This window comes from Bubalus bubalis, chromosome 23 (assembly GCF_019923935.1).
Source record: "Bubalus bubalis isolate 160015118507 breed Murrah chromosome 23, NDDB_SH_1, whole genome shotgun sequence".
Taxonomy (NCBI): Eukaryota; Metazoa; Chordata; class Mammalia; order Artiodactyla; family Bovidae; genus Bubalus; species Bubalus bubalis.
In genome coordinates, this window is record NC_059179.1 from 42,787,356 (window position 1) to 42,794,328 (window position 6,973).

At 46.7% G+C, this 6,973-nt stretch overlaps 1 non-coding gene across 1 annotated transcript; it reads left to right on the plus strand.

Moving 5' to 3' along the window:
* The first annotated feature begins 891 nt into the window (after positions 1-891).
* Positions 892-5,270, plus strand: LOC102411945. The gene is made up of 3 exons (XR_003106189.3): positions 892-3,136; positions 3,897-4,017; positions 5,141-5,270. It is a non-coding gene; the product is annotated as an uncharacterized LOC102411945 (transcript).
* Positions 5,271-6,973: the final 1,703 nt, after the last annotated feature.

Sequence of the window (6,973 nt, forward strand, 5' to 3'; positions counted from 1 at the left end):
TCATGGCTGCAGTCACCATCTGTAGTGATTTTGGAGCCCAGAAAAATAAAGTCTGACACTGTTTCCACTGTTTCCCCATCTATTTCCCATGAAGTGATGGGACCGGATGCCATGATCTTTGTTTTCTGAATGTTGAGCTTTAAGCCAGCTTTTTCACTCTCCTCTTTCACTTTCATCAAGAGGCTTTTGAGTTCCTCTTCACTTTCTGCCATAAGGGTGGTGTCATCTGCATGTCTGAGGTTATTGATATTTCTCCTGGCAATCTTGATTCCAGCTTGTGTTTCTTCCAGTCCAGCGTTTCTCATGACTTCATGGCAAATAAATGTGGAAACTGGAAACAGTAGCAGACTTGTGGCAAATTTTATTTTGGGGGAGCTCCAAAATGACTGCAGATGGTGACTGCAGCCATGAAATTAAAAGACACTTACTCCTTGGAAGGAAAGTTATGACCAACCTAGACAGCATATTAAAAAGCAGAGACATTACTTTGCCAACAAAAGTCATCTAGTCAAGGCTATGGTTTTTCTAGTAGTCATATATGGATGTGAGAGTTGGACTCTAAAGAAAGCTGAGTGCCGAAGAACTGATGCTTTTGAACTGTGGTGTTGGAAAAGACTTTTGAGAGTCCCTAGGACTGCAAGGAGATCCAACCAGTCCATCCTAAAGGAAATCAGTCCTGAATATTCATTGGAAGGACTGATGCTGAAGCTGAAACTCCAATACTTTGGCCACCTAATGTGAAGTGTTGACTCATATGAAAAGACCCTGATGCTGGGAAAGATTGAAGGTCGGAGGAGAAGGGGGTGACAGAGGATGAGATGGTTGGATGGCATCACCAACTCAATGGACATAAGTTTGGGTAAGCTCCGGGAGTTGGTGATGGACAGATTCTTGGCATGCAGCTTTCCATGGGGTCACAAGGAGTCGGACACAACTGAGGGACTGAACTGAACTGAAAGCAGTTTAGGTTGACTCAAGCATCTGACGCATGGCAGATAGAGGAAAGGCTTGAAAAGGTAGTAGCCTGGGTCTGGCTCAGGAAAACCATCACTGCTTCACTACAGATCTTTAGCACCAAGTTAGCAGCAGCTCAAGCAGGAGGGTGACCTGATTACCCTGGGCCTTGGGAAGAAGACCAGAGTAGAGCTTTGTTCCTGGCCTCACTTGCAGGATTTCCTGGCATCCTGCTTTGGGTGCTGTGAATGGATCAGTAGAACCACGTAACATCTGACTGGCTGATGAGTTAAGTCAGTTGCTACTCACTTGTTCTGCAGGCTTTGCCAGAATCAGCTGGGGAACTTGTTAATCGTGCAGGTTCTACAGCCCAACCCATTCTAAGGAATCACACCAGAGGGAGAAGCAGTCCCTGAACAGGGGCCTTTCAGAAGATCTTAGGGTTCTCATTAGATGACGGGCTGAGCTGGAACAGTTCGGCCCAGAGCCATCCCATCAGCCTCACCTGGGAACTGGTTGAAAGGCAAATTCAGCTTTTACCCCCAAATCAATGAATCAGAATCTGTGTGGTGGGGCCCAGCAGAGAACCTGGTGAAGGTTGCATCAGATCAATCTTTTCACTTCCACACTTTGCATCTGGATCAAGCTCAGGAACAGAACACATCTGTGGCTGGATCAGCGCCACCATCAAAGGGGTCAGCTGCTCACAACAGCATCACAGTTTACAAAGTATTGATACGTCTGTCTGCACCGAAACCTCTCACACATTAACAGCCACCACCACCGTCAGACCACACAGCGTTCGTTATCTTTTCACATTTGAGAAAAAACAACAGGCTCAGAGAGCTGAACTACTTTGCCAACCATTCTATCAAGTAAATGGAGGGAAAGGGCCTGGAATCCAGGACTCCTTTCTTTCTCCTCTGTCCATCCTCTGTTCTCTGTGCCCATGGAGGTCAGACTCCCCAAGACTCCAAAGGTACAGAACCCATGGGTTGATTCCCCCTGAATTTAATGCAAGTCCTCCTGACAAGCCCAGGCTAGCCCAGCACCAGTGGCAAGGTGGACAGTGCAGGAGCCCCCCGACAGCTGTAGCTAGGAGACAAGCTCTGCTCACTCCCTGGTCATGAGACTCCTCCCCTCCACTGATGGTGTGCCAATTGGCAACCCAGAGGGGATCCCACCATAACAGTCACCTTTGCCCACATGGGCCAGAGACTCCTTCTCCCACCTAGATGCACCCATGGCTCTAGCTGGGGGATCTCCAGTTCTTTCAAGCGGCACTGCTGGGGGCTCGGGAGCCCCGGTATCACCAAAAAAATGGATCAAAGGAGCACCTGGAGGGACTTCCCTGATGGTCCACTGGCTAAAGCTCCACACTTCCACTGCAGAGGGCATGGGTTCGAGGCCTGGTTGGAGGAACTAAGATCCCTCATGCCTAAAATCAAGTAAAAACAAAACGGCACCCAGAGTCTCCACTTTTTATGTTACTAGACTGGCCGGGTACAAGTACCTTTATACACTTGACTTAGAACAGGTATCCTATTCAGCTTTGATTTGTAACCCTTTTAACTTATAAAGTATGAAAATCTTCCAATGTCAATGAACATATGCTTGAATCCTAGTAAATGCCTCCGCATCATTTTATTGTGTGGTAACAATAAAATTTTATTGTAACATAAAGTCTTCTATAATCACACTTCAGTTTAAGAGTGTTTTTCAGCTCCCCACGTTTCTGTTTATTTTTTCACTGAAATTTTAAACCTGCTTTTGATTACCAGTCAAAACCTGAAAATTATTGTAAGGGACATATGACCTGAAAAGGTAAAGACTTAGAATTAAGTGATTCAAAATGATCTTTCTGTTTCGTGGGGGCTAAAATATACCTACGCGTGGAACAGAATTCAGAACTCCATGGAAGAGCTGGTGTCCAGAGTTGATGTCACACAGGCCGTGGCCCAATAGGGGTCATAGGACCGGAGCTGGAGAGAGGCTGGGCTTCTAAAGTGAGCTCTTCAACCTTGCATCTTAAGTCCTCTAACAGGGATGATTCGATCTCTCTTTCTCAAATTACAGGTTTGATAAAATATCCTGTTCCCTGCAGGGTTTTTTTGTTGTTATTTAAAAAAAAAATTTTTTTTTTCCGGTTGGGCTTCATCCAGATCTAGAGGATTTAACTGTAGTAAGTATGTTTAGCAGTAGAGTTATTGATGCTTCTTTCCTGACTCACTGGTCCCAAATTTCATTGTGTTAGGTTAAGCAAATTGTTTATTCCAGGCAAACGATTTCCTGGGAGAATAGAGAGGGGAAAAGAGCAGTAAGGCCTCTTGTCTCCTGTAGAGACAGAATGAGGAAAAAAGTCTCCGTGAATCTCCTGAAACCATGAGATGGCATGACACTTGTCAGTGGGAGAATCGAAAACCTTTTCCTTAAGACATAATCGCTGATAAAACGGGTTTGTGTATTTTCTTACACAGCATAATGTTTTGAAACAGTCTTTCTCTGAGTCATTCCCATAAGATAGTATTTTTAAATTTGCTGGAGGGCAAGGGGTCAATCCTGACTCTTATCAGCACACGTATTTCATGAGACCCAGGTGGTTGGGATTAAGACCCTTTCCTCACCTACGGGCTTGTTTTTGACGGACAGCTGCATGTTACCGCCCGTGAAAGGAAAAGACTCTTCTCAAGTTTTCTGTTGACTGCGTTCCCTCTGGACTTTCTCTTTCAGTCCTTTTTCATCCATAAATAAACCCTTCACCCAACGTGGACCACTTTGGGATGCTAGGCTTCTGGGAAGATTCCATGCATAAGGAAGGCTCTGTGGTTTGGGTTCCGTGTCCCCTCTCTGAAGGAAGCATACTGTGGTTGCTAAGTGACTGGGAGGCGGGGGAGGGGGCGGGAGCTCACACTCACACTCACGGCTCACACTTCTCTGCCCAGGTGTGTGAGAGATGTTTGACCTCCAGATCATGATCGCCATTGGGAGCGCCTTACTGATCACAGCTTTCGTGCTCATAGGTGTCATCATCAGTCTTTACTACAAAGTAGCCAACACATTAAAGTGAGTGATGTGGGTAAGAGGGGCTAACACCCCCTCACATGGGGTCCTGCGGCTCCATGCTTGAGCGGGGCCATCCCCGGCCCTGTGGCTGCACCCTAGGTGAGGTCAGGAACAGCAGGAGGGTTTGAGAGGACTGAGGCGGGGAGGGTAGAATCTGGCTTTCTACCCCTTCTGGTCTGGGGCTGTGAGCTCACAAGGAGAATGTTCTCAGCTGCTGGGTCTGCACTGCTTTGCCGTCCCTTGCCCTCCCTTACTCTCAGCGGGTTGATTCCACAGGATTGCAGACTGAAGATGGCATGACTGAGTCTGCCTCTGCTCACTCGGAGGATGGGCTGAGCTGATGTTCCCCCCACCTGAGTTGGGGAGCTCTCAGCGGGTCCTTGGCTCTGGGCACAGTGGGATGGGCCTGTAGGACCCTGGGGAAGCTGAGTTGTGTGAAGATCCTGGGGTTTGCCTCACCAGGGAGTGTAGATCTGAAAAGGGAGCGTTAAATTTGGGGGAAAGGAGCCTTCAAATATGGGCGAGACTGGTTGTCAGAAGCAGTGGTGTTCCCACGCATTAACGTTCCAAGGAGGCAGCATGTTTGTTGAACAGAGTCATGCATCAAGCTTTGAATGACCTGGTTTTTATTTCCAGCTCCTCATCTACTTGTATATGTTGATCAAGGCACTGTGCTTCTCCATGTCTCAGATTCTTTATGTAATAAGTGGGGAGAATACATTAAAAAAAAAAAAAAAAAAAGGCAGCAGTCGTGTTCCCATTCTAGGGAAGTTCAGTCTGTGAGCAGAAAGGTAACTCCCAGCACCCGGGGGGCGGCTGACTCGGCACCCTCCTGGGTTGTGCTCTGTACTTGGTGGACTTGCAGTGATCACCTGGGTGACCCGCACTTGCAACTCACTCTCCCTCATTTGCTGGAACCTGATCTTACATTTCTGGCACTCTTAGGAGAGGAAGGGGTTGGACAGGAACTTGGGATGAGGGCAGAGCTGCTTTCATCTCAGGCTGGTGTCATGGGTTTGATTGGTTCCAGGCCCAAACTTTCCAGATCTCCCCCCGACAATTATAACAGGTGGACTGAGAAGAAAAATTCTAATCCTATGCTCTGTGTATGTCTTTTCTTAAGTGCTGCAAAGACACCCATTGCTACAACCATTACCTGTAGTGATCAAGATAAGGTCACCGAGGCTGCAACCTTCACCCCGGAGTCTTACCCCAGCTTCCAGTGCTGTGAAGAATGTAACTTGCCTGCCAACTTTGATCCCCTGACATCGTGCTTCTGTGACATAAACAAGGGACTCAACACAGAATGAATAATAGAAGGTGGTTATAAATACCCACTGCCACCATCTGACTAGTTACAGAAACAAGGACTCTGTCGTGAATATTTCCTCCTTATTTGTTATGAATATGTTGTATTTACATATAGTAAGCAAATATGTTTTCTTTCTTATTTCCATATCATGTAACATAAGATGTACTGACTTTATGTCAGTGTTTAGTATTTAATTTTACATAGTATTTATGTTCTAGGCTTCCCAGGTGGCTCAGTGGTAAAGAATCCATTTGCCTAGCAGGAGACTCAGGTTCGATTGCTGGGTTGGGAATATCCTCTGGAGAAGGAGATAGCAACACACTCCAGTATTCTTGCCTGGGAAATCCCATGGACAGAGGAGCCTGGCGGGCTACGGTCTGTGGGGTTGCAGAGTTGGACACAACTTAGCAACTAAACAACAACAAATATCCTATTCTGCTTCTCTGGAGAATCCTAATAGAGTTGGATAGGACATGAAAAGCACTTGCAAACTAAAGCATTTTTAATAACATGAAAAGTGAACAAATCCCCTTCCTTCATCTCAGGGCTTCCCTAGTGGGTCAGACAATAAAGAATCTGCCTGCAACTCAGGAGACCCAGGTTTGGTCCCTGCATCAGGAAGATCCCCTGGAGAAGGGAGTGGCTACCAGCTCCGGTATTCTTGCCTGGAGAATCCCATGGACAGAGGAGCCTTGGGATCGCAAAGAGTCCGGCAGGACAGAGCAACTAACAGTTGCCTTCATCTCAGTGTATATTTATTTTCTTGAGCACCTTCTGGATTTAAAATAGTGGATTCAGCAAGACAAAGTACAGATACAGAAGCTTTGGTTCCTGAATTCAAGTATCTGTTCAGGGTGCAAAATCATGCACTGGAAACTGGAAACCTGTAGGTCAAACAAGATTCAGAATCTGTTAGAGGCACAGCAAAGGGCATGGAGGCAGCAGAGGAACAATTAATGGGGGGATGGGGCGGACAGGTGAGAGCCTCGGGAGGCTTTTAGGAGAGAAGACATTAGCATTTGAACAAGTGGAGGAAGAGATGGAGAGAAGGCCCAGGCTGAGGTGTGAAGCTGGCTGGCTGGAAGAGTGAGCTGGGCTGAGACAGAGATGGTGTCAGAGGCCATGCTAAGGGGCGTGGCTTCATCCTACCTTAGTGCCTCCCCCACTGAGTTGAGGGTAGATCTGTTAGGGGAACCACTGAGTTATCTTACAAAACAGGAGACCCTGGTAAGGAACACGGAAATAACAAGCTACCACCAACTGGAAGAATTCAGGAAAGGTCAAAAGGAGAGAGGAGGGACCTCCCTGGTGGTCCAGTGGCTAAGATTCTGAACTCCCGATGCAGGGGCCCGGGTTCAAACCCTGGTCCAGGAAGTATATCCCACATGCCACTAAGACTGGGCACAGGCAAATTAATTAAAAAGACCGAGGAGTGTCTAAAGCTTAAGACATCTTCAGACCTTGTAAAAGCTCATTTTTTTCTTTTCCATGTTAAGCTGAACAAATCACTTGACTATTTTATCATTTAAGATTAGGTGTGGCTATAACAAAATTTCAAATAACAGTGGCTTGAACAAGTAAGAATTTGATTTCTCTTCTCTTCAAGATGTCCAGCAGCAAGCGGTCAGGCTGGCTGTCTTTGCC